A 10,978-nucleotide genomic window follows, 5' to 3' on the forward strand; every position below is an offset into this window, starting at 1 on the left:
AAATGATGGCAGATAAAATAATTCATGATGTTAGAAAAACAGTTTACCCTTGAAGAAGAAAGGTCCACCTTTCGAAAGTGCTCGGGTTATAGTATTTGTATTCATTTCTATTACGACAGATGAAATAAGATAGATAAATATTTTATTTCATACAAGAGCAGTTTTTGTTCGTTATATAGATAATGGTAAAATACATATACGCTCTTTATATATACACGTAAGTGGTTTCCACTTTATTTTCCACAAACTGTGGTACCCGTACTTTGTCCGGGTTATGGACTTTAACATGCGTAACTTACAATCTGATGCTGCGAAATACGAGTTAATAATATCAGTAACTTACATTTTCGTGCTACTGGATATGGGTTTATACAAATGTGTAAGTTATATCCCGATGTTACAAAATAAGGCTATATTTACATCTTACTTGTATTCTTTATTTTATAATGATGGAGAAATCTTTCCTAATTTTTTTTCAGAGCTTTTGGACATAACTTAAATTTCCTGGAACTATTTAAATTATTTTTATCGGTGATACATTTTTGAACATTTTTCTCTGAATCAATTACACTTATACAAATCAGTTTTGATATCAATATTAAAACATGTATCCACGAACAGTTCTTACTAAACTAACTAATCCTTGAATAGCCCCCAGTGGCACCGCGATATTTCTGCGGACTTACAACGCTAGAATCCGGGTTTCGATACCCGTGGTGGGCAGAGCACAGACAGCCCATTGTGTAGCTTTGTGCTTAACACCAAACAAACAGTACTTGAATATTGAAAACATCTGATATCTGATGATACTCATTCAGTGTTATTACTTACAGGTTGTAAAATTCTTGTATTTAAAACTTAAACCCCAGCTTATTAATAGTGGGTAATACACGTGAAAAAAGTATTAATTATGATATGAGTAGAAATATGAAGTGTAAATATATTTGGACCTCAGAAGTATATGACTACAGGGATTCCGAAAAGTCTGGAACCACAGGTACTTCAACGAACTTTACAGAATGTGTTTCACGTGATGTTCTTGTAATTCGAAACAGCAGGATTACTCGGCCTTCTCATGCTTTTACAATACCAAAATTAGTTACATAACTGAAATTAAGAAAAGCAGCAAATCATTGGTGATTCCAGACTTTCCGAACACTCTGTAGAAAGATATGGTACGAAGTACACCTGGTAAAGAAACAACAGGAAAACGAGACTGGCTGGTAAAATTAGCAGTTTCAGCGCTTTCTCTTCTCTTCGTGGGTTCTTAAATTTGGCGTTACTACTCACAGGTCATCACATCCTTCTTCTTCTTTTCGTGGGTTCTTGAATTTGGTGTTACTGCTCACAGGTCATCACATTTTTCTTCTCTTCGCGGATTATTAAATTTGGTGTTACTGCTCACAGGTCATCACATTCTTCTTCTCTTCGTGGGTTCTTAAATTTGGTGTTACTACTCACAGGTCATCACATTATCTTCTTCTCTTCGTGGGTTCTTAAATTTGGTGTTACTACTCACGCACAACAAAACAGTTAAGTGTCAGAGCAAGTACTTTATATGTTATTGAAAAAAGAATGTGAGTAGTAGCACTAAATTAAAGAACCCACGATGAGAAGAAGATAATGTGATGACCTGTGAACAGTAACACCAAATTTAAGAACCCACAAAGAGTGGAAGAGAATGTGATGACCTGTGAGTAGTAACACCAAATTTAAGAACCCACAAAGAGTGGAACAGAATGTGATGACCTATGAGTAGTAACACCAAATTTAAGAACCCACGATGAGAAGAAGAAGAAGAATGTGATGGCTTTAACCCTAATAGTATGGTTTCGAACTTCCTGAAAGTCATTATTAGGTACTCTATCCCTTGCCCATTAAAGCTTAAGTTCCTTTTGAAATCCTGCCGCCATTTCCCACAGTTTATCTTTCTCTTTTTATATTCCTCTACTATATTTTGGATATACTCCCAATTTCTACTCCAATCTTCCAATTCTAGAAACAAATTGCACACTTTCACTACTATCTTCCCTGAAACTTCCCAAATAAAACTAACTCTTTTTAAAGATATACAGAACTTAACGATTATCTGGTGTTTATTTGTTATCAAGTTAATATTTCCAAATTTCGAAAACATTTCAATTTAGATTTTTTTCCCATGTCTGACTTTTACATTACCCTATTTTTAGTGACATATTCTTATGGAATTGCTTTCAATATTCGTGAACATATAACATATAACTAGTTGCCTTACTAAGTTAACACAAGTAAAAATATATATAGAGGATGTAGGGCTAACATAGGGGTCATATCCTAAAGTGACCCCTATGTCAGTTCTCGGGAAGGCCTAAGGGTACATGTTAGGTTTGGTGACAATCGGTTCAGCGATTTGCCAGTTATAAGCTGACACACACACGTACAGAAAAAGAGAGAGTTTTGTCAAATAGTTTTTATAGATACATAGCCATATGGAACTTACACACATGATATGCATGTTAAAAGAAAAAGGAAACAAGTGAACTTTCGAGCCTCGAAACGTGTTGTTCGTATCTCGACCTTTGTTATACTAATTAATTTAGGCGCGACTTCGACCTATGGCAGAGCTCCGGATTTTGGAGCTCGTTAGTTGAGTTCGAACACGTGCGATACCACAAAATATTTTCGCACTTTAAGTTGTTGGGGCGTTAAAGAGGTAACAATCAATCCCTTAGCCTGGATGTGGGATCGTAGCATGCTGCTGTCTGGCTGCCTTCTCTCTGGTCAGTTTTCAAAATTAGATACGGTAACAGACAGCTTTTGTAGCCTTTCCATAAATACAAAATACACATTAATATTATACAACACTGAGCACGCTGTTAATTACATAAATGAAGTAATCCGATACTTACAACAACAAAAATCAATTTATTTCAAAAACAAAAATGAAAAGGTAGACTTAGTCGACTTTTAGTCATTAAATATTGAGAGAAACATTAGTAAGCGATAGAGCTTTCAACAGCTATGACACGTTGTGGACCGGTGGAAATTAAGTCAAGGACAGGCGTTTGGAAAATACTGACTTAATCGAACCTGCTCATTATAATTAAATTAACTACTTCAAACCGGATTTCGATACCCGTGGTGGGCAGAGCACATATAGCCCTTAGTGTGGCTTTGTGCTTAATAACAAACAACAATAAATTTTATAAGTTTTATCTGGTTATTTGTAACAAATTACAACTAAAAGCCTTTTCCTTTTATAACAACTCACGGAAACCACAAAAAAAGTCATCCTCATTGCTATTAGCTTTGATTGTATTTTTAAAATTACAACAATAACAGCTTAGCCTATCCTTAAAACTAATTCTGCCCTATACTACACATTTTCTACATGATATGCTTTATTTATATAGTTTAATTTGGCCTTCACTACTGTCTAGTTCTATTTTAAAACTTCCCTTACGAGTCAGTTAATAATCCTTGTAAAGCCAGCCTCTACCCTACTAAAATATAAACCATCCGCTCAGAAAAAGTTCCTTTTCCCAATTGAACTAATCCCACAAATCCAACCAGACAATCTGCCCGTCCTTACATATTAACTTAAGCCCATTCAGCCCCAGTGATTTGCTTATTATTTCATTCCAACGTATTAACTTAAGCCCATTCAGCCCCAGTGATTTGCTTATTATTTCATTCCAACGTCTGAGTTTCGGCAGTATCCTTGATAAGATTAATATGTTATCACTCTTTCCTTTAGAGTACTTGTACTTAATTAACAGTTAGCTCCGTTGACCCATCCTTCCCTACATCATTAGCCCATATGTGCACTATAAAGACTGCACCAATGCTAACATCCTTAATAATATTTCTTGCTCCGTCAATTATATCATCCACACACCTGTTCCTGGGGAGCATAATAAATTTTTTCTTCCTATTTATCCCACAGACTATCTTATCCACGTGCCGTACAAAGGAATCACCTATAACATTAACCTTTTTATGTTTTTCATTCCCATCCTCATCTGTTCCTTTTATTTCGCTTCCCGCCTGTAGTTCATTACCTGCACAAACTAAAGGCTGAAACCTGTTACTTAATACAGAGGTTCCCAGACCTTTGATAATCACGGACCAGTAAAATTCCAAAAACATTTTCGGTGATCGGCATTCCAAGTAAAATATCCTAGCAGTATAAGTCCGCATACATAATGCTGTTCCACTGGAGGGCCAATAAAATTAATGAAAAACCCTACAGTGAGATAAGGAACTTAAGCTTTAATGGGCAAGGGATAGAGTACCTAATAATGACTTTCAGGAAGTTCGAAACCGTACTGTTAGGGTTAGAAGTAGTTAATTTAATTATAATGAGCAGGTTCGATTAAGTCAGTGTTTCCCAAACGCCTGTCCTTGACTTAATTTCCACCGGTCCACAACGTGTCATAGCTGTTGAAAGCTCTATCACTTACTAATGTTTCTCTCAATATTTGATGACTAAAAGTCGACTAAGTCTACCTTTTCATTTTTGTTTTTGAAATAATTTTTTTTATAAGTATCGTATTACTTAATTTATGTAATTAACAGATATTTTACTTGGTATGCCGATCCCCCGAAAATGTTTTTGGAATTTCATTGTTAATGAGTTTATAATTATGAGAGATTTTGATTTCAAAGTTATAAATTGAGAAAAATTAAAGTCACATCCTGAGGTTTTTAGAAACTGTTCAGGATGGTTTTCTTCACCAATTGGGTACAATGTTTTTTTTTAGACGTTTATTTAACTCATGAATAGTTGATAGGGGTGCATTTTGGGTTAAAATGACCATTTCTCGATTAGGTTTGATGTTTTACTGTACATGTCAGGAATAATAAGGTTTGGATTACATATTTCAAAAATCACATGTTGAAAAGTTGCGACAACAATCATTAGTTGTGAATTGGACAAGTGAACTAATTGGAGATAATGATCAAATGTGGATCGTGTTTTCAAATGAATTTTTAAATATCCAAGTTACGCGTGTTCTTTATAGAGAAAAGGGTAAATGTAAACAAAAAAAAACCCAGGTTGGTTGGAAAAAGGTGCAGGGATAAAATAAAATTCTTAATGGTTGGAGACAGCTTGAATGGGTAATGAAGAAAAACTTTAATATAAGTTTAACACAACAGCAAATGTGCAACGTTTCGACAAGGATTTGTCATCATCAGGTGCTATTATGGTAAACTTATATTAAAGTTTTTCTTCATCACCCATTCAAGCCGTCTCCAACCATTATTAGTCTAAAGTGGGTTCCTCTTCATCGAAAATAAAACTTTATAAATTTAAAAAGTTTAAACTTACTGTTGTTACGCAAGTCTTGGACGATTAAATCAAATCAAGATAATTCGTTAAAGAGGAACTTAGGAAATCAAAAAAGGGCATATAAAAAAGTTAGATAAGAGGAGAAAACAACAAAATGATAAAAAAACCTATAGTTTTTATCATTTTATATCAAGATTTATTGAACCTACGTGTTTTTCTGACATCATGAAAGGAGAAAATAACAGTAATAATTTATTTACAAATATTAATGGTAAACATAAAAGTTGGGAGTAAGGCTTATGTTGGATAATATAGGAAAACTCATATCTCATTATTATGGGGTGGTTAGATTATTAAATTCCACTTTTTCTTCAACATTTATTAGATGGAAACAGGATCAAAGAAGATTATCACATTAATTCTGAATTTTTTTAATACAAATTGGAAAGTTTAAATAATTATAGATAATATTTTTTCGGAGATTTTAAAGAAGGTTAAAAATTGGATATTTGAGCGCCCTCTACTAACATTTCTTTCTCAGTCTTTGAATAATGGACAGGTGCGAGAAGAGTTAAAGTTGGCTAAAGTTAGTCCTCTTTTCAAGATGGATGACAAAAATTGTTTCAGTAATTTTAGGTTTATTAATCTTACATCACTGGTGTGAAAATATTTTGGTAAACTGATAAAAGATGATTTGCAAACTCATTCATCAAAATTTAAAATGTTGATGGATAGTTAACACGGTTTCACTAGGGTAAAATCTTGCCTAACTAATCGTTTGACATTTCTTGGAAAGGTTACTGCTTATGTAGATCTAGATAAGAGTGTGGATTTGGTGGATTTAGATTCTCAAAATGTACTTGACAAGGTGCCACATAAAAGCCTTGTTAAAAAACGATCTATGTAGGTGTAGGGGATAAGTTGATTCATTGGATACAAATATGGCTAGATGGAAGAAAGCAGAGGATTACTATAAAAGGGCTTCAGTGAAATTGGATTAATTTCTTGGAGCTCTGTGTTAGGATCTTTCATCTCTTTTTGGTTGACATCAATGAATACACGAAGGAATGGCCCATAAATTCGTAAAATGGCCTGATGATACAAAGATTTCGGATGTTGCTGGCCGTGAGGAAGATGCTGTTGCTTTTCAAAAGTATTTGGGTTTTTATTGAGTTAAGCGAATAAATGGCAGTTGTCTTTTTGTTATAATAAATGCAAGGTAATGCATGTGGGATATCATAACGTAAATTACAAGTAAACTTTTGATGGGAATAACCAAGAGTGTTATAAAAGAAAATGATCATGTTGTTCTGATTGATAATTATCCTAAGACATCCAATAAATACGCTATTTCTAGTCCAGGGGTAAAAAATTTTAGGTTGTTTCTACAGAAATATTGAATACAAGTCTAAATAAGTTATAATTTTGTTCTATACGCTACTGTTAGGCAAACAATTAGTGTTTTGCTTGGTACTGAGCTCCTTATCTTAGAAAAGGCACTGAATTATTGTAAAAGGCTCAGAGGAAAGGTATTAGAATGATATCCAGAAAGGAAAGGTTGTTATACAAGGATAGGTTCAGGTTTCTAAAATTATTTCCTCTTGTAAAAAGAAGATTTAGAAGGTATTTGATTGAGGTGTTTGAGATTGATATGAGAATTAATGGTGTTAATGCATTATTTTTCGTACTTATTTGTGAGAAATTTATGATTGGGGGTACAAAAACATAAATGTTGGCAGAGTAGAAGTCTTCAGTTAATACAGTTTTATTTTCCTAACAGGATGGTTGGTCTTTGGAATGGAATTGCCTTCAGATGTGGGGGATTAGCAAATTTAAGGGAGTTTATCGAAAAGCTTGTTAAATATTTGAATGATAAGGGCTTTCTTTGAGTATTTTCATTTGAAAGTCACATTTAGTGGATGGTACGTCCTAGTTCAATCTATAGGTCGATTGCTGTCCTTAAATTTTGTATTGTAATTGGCAGAATTATATTTTTTGATGTACATGACATAACTTTATTTATTCCTTGGCGTACTACTACGTTCGAAAAAGTTAATACAATTATGACATTTACTTGGTGGTTATCGTGCTCGGACTGTGAGAATCTCCTTGATTCATGGTTCGCGGCCTCTTGCCAGAAAACGAAATTTGATAATGTGGGTTTACTATAACAGTGACATTCAAATCTCACTATTCGGTCAGATAAGAGTAGCTCAACAGCCAAACATGATACTCTTCTCCCGTTCCTAAATAACACACAGTCTTTTCTGGATTTAAATATATTTTATCCATTTCATTTGTGCCTTAGTTGTCGTTTTCTCATGTTATATTTCTATATTTGATTTGCTTATTTCTTATGTAAATATTTCTGTTGTAATTACAAATATTCTTTGTTTGTTTCGTAACCCTAGATTACTGATGATACCGAAACGTTTAATAAATATTATTTGTTTGTTTTGTAACCCTAGATTGCTGATGATACCGAAACGTTTAATAAATATTATTTGTTTGTTTTGTAACCCTAGATTACTGATGATACCGAAACGTTTAATAAATATTATTTGTTTGTTTTGTAACCCTAGATTACTGATAATACCGAAACGTTTAATAAATATTATTTGTTTGTTTTGTAACCCTAGATTACTGATGATGGAATTATGATGATACCGAAACGTTTAATAAATAGAAATTACTAGTAAAAGTCCTGTTTATTTATGATTTTAAACTTCATTCGTGTATAAATGTGATATATATATATATATATTACTTTCAGCCATTTAGAGATTATATGTTTAGAAAAGAAAGAACCAGGTATAAGAAATAAATGCTTGTCTCTGTATGTAGTATAACTCAAGAGATAAAGTTTTCCAATAACATTGATCAAAGCTTTTTTTGTTTCTACTTTAAACCTAATGAGCTTCTCATTATAATAATAATAATAATACACACACCTATATATATATATATGTGTGTGTGTGTGTGTAATGTTATATAGAACCGTTTCCTTGCAGTCACATGACCTTGAGCGTTAGATTCAGAAGAAGAACAATAACACATTATTCACAAAACAGAAGACACCCACACGCCGTCGTTCAAATTTCTTTTGTAAACACTCGTGTTTGGATTCTCGCCAATGAGCAATAAAACTTTTGGACGTCAGCCGTGACAGGTGTGCACGTTCTGAGCTAACTGGATATCAATCAGCTCGTTACAAAATTTTTTATAACTCTGAAAACGACAGTAATTATTCAGCGCAACTCCTAGAAAAAAAACAAAACATTAGTTAATTTTGTATTAACTTTATTATGTTACTAGATGTATCAGATATCGAAATAGACTTTGTCGCAAGGCTACAACCATACGGGACTGCTACTTATTTATAATTTGCCCATAGTTTATGTTCATCTTATTTAATGTTATGAAAAAATAACACATCTGGGTTATATCGGTAGAAAGACCTTGAGAACGTCTGCCAAAAGCTTGAAAAGTAAACTGCCAAGTTGTAATAGAGAGGAGAGATCCTCCTGTAACATGGATTTACCCTAATATATATATATATGTGTGTGTGTGTAAATAAACTTTGTTTATCAAGAAAAATAGATTGGTTGTTTCAAACTTGTGTTGATAGCTGTATAATAAAAGAAATACTGAACATCGGATCACACAAGCTTGGTTTGTGAGCACGAACTCAGTAAACAGATTACTAAAATAGTTCTCGTGCTTATCGTATGTTTTCTAGTAATGTTCACTGAGCAACTTATAACCTGTTTAACTGCACAATTTTTAGCGTAATTGTTAGGCACTAAGCATGTTCAAAGCACTTACAAACTTTTTAAACTATATAAACAGTTATTTGTTCGATTTGGTTAGCTTTCTTCTCCTCTAACACCATGTTACGGACAAATCTATTTCATTATAGTTACTTGCAACATATATATATATATAATGCTACTGTTGCCCAAAATGTCGGTTGTGTTACTTTATTACAATAATAAACTGAATTATGTTCCTGCTCCTAAATTTGAGAATATTTGTTGAGGAGTATTAACTCTGTAACCTAAAACGGGTTTATTATAAACTGAACACCAGTTGCGTATACTTCTCCCTGCATTCAGATTAATACGGGTTTAAAAATATCTCTATCTTCCCATGTGGCTAGCGATGTTAAAATAATCTTCAGTACAGACGTTAAAACAGCTGATGTAAGAACACGTGCACAAACTATCAATGTTTCTCAAGCTAACATTTATCATCAGTGATTTCAAGTTAATTAGTAGGACATCACAACTTCTTGATATTCTATACTTCCAAACAACTTATAAATTATGCCAATTGCATGCGTTACTATGCTGGAAGTAATTTAATCATCCTCATTTAATGTGTACTTGAAGTTGTCTTATTATAAACATCTGTTAACCTACGTTTAGATTACAAAACTGCTTTACAAGAAAAAGAACCTAAGACAAGACAGTAATATTAAAAATATATAAAGTACATTAGTTAGCCATACCAAAATAAATCAGTATTCGTTTTGTATTTCTATAAATGTTTAGAATTTTAAATTCATCATTCTTCTCGACAGCGTTACTTGATTTCCATGTTTCCAAGGTAACGTTTGAGGAGGAATCCAATTTCACCTCAAGAAGCACTCAGAAAAACAACTGGATTATAGTTACCTGTGAAAATCCAAACCGTATCTATAATAAGAAATGTTTTAAAAACGAAACATTCGACCTATTCGCCCCCAGTGGCACAGCGGTATGTCTGCGGAGTTACAACGCTAGAATTCGGGTTTCGATACCCGAGGTGGGCAGAGCACAGATAGCCCATTGTGCAGCTTTGTGCTTAACTACAAACAAACAATCGTCCTATCCTCATCATGTGCTATTTTTATCTGTAGATTATTATAGTTTTAAAACTTTGAAAGGCTTGAAAAATATAGATTCATCGTTATTATTATTTAGTTCTAAATAACATTACAGCACGTAAAACATAATTTATCCAACAAACCTTACTTTAACCCGAATATTGAAGTAGACGGTCAGCAGGGTACTGACTTCGAATATCCTTCTTCTAAAGCGTGAGCGGACATTTGAATCCTCTCCAACAAACCTTACTTTAACCCGAATATTGAAGTGGACGGTCAGCAGTGTGCTGACTTCGAATATCCTTCTTTTAAAGCGTGAGCGGACATTTGAATCCTCTAATGTCCGTCCACACATGAACCTAGCCTGACCATATGTGGCTCCGACCTCTAGACCGGACGTCTAGTACCGTGCTGAATTCGCATAACACCAATTTCGAACTAACAGGTGTAATTTTGATCTGATTTCATGAATACTTGAATTATTGATCTAATGATAGCGTGAAGTGAGATCCAAATTTTTAACTCTATAAGATCCGGGTGCGTGTTGCATGGAGATCCATGTTCTTAATACTATAAGACCCGGGTGTGTGTTGGATGGAGATCCAAGTTCTTAACACTATAAGACCCGGGTGCGTGTTGTATGGAAATCCAAGTTCTTAACTCTATAAGATCCGAATGCGTGTTGGATGGAGATCCAAGTATTTAATTCTATAAGATCCGGGTGCGTGTTGGATGGAGATCCAAGTTCTTAACTCTATAAGTTCCGGTTGCGTGTTGCATGGAGATCCAAGTTCTTAACTCTATAAGATCCAAATGCGTGTTGGATGGAGATCCAAGTA

This window comes from Limulus polyphemus, unplaced genomic scaffold, assembly GCF_000517525.1.
Source record: "Limulus polyphemus unplaced genomic scaffold, Limulus_polyphemus-2.1.2 Scaffold8187, whole genome shotgun sequence".
Classification (NCBI taxonomy): domain Eukaryota; kingdom Metazoa; phylum Arthropoda; class Merostomata; order Xiphosura; family Limulidae; genus Limulus; species Limulus polyphemus.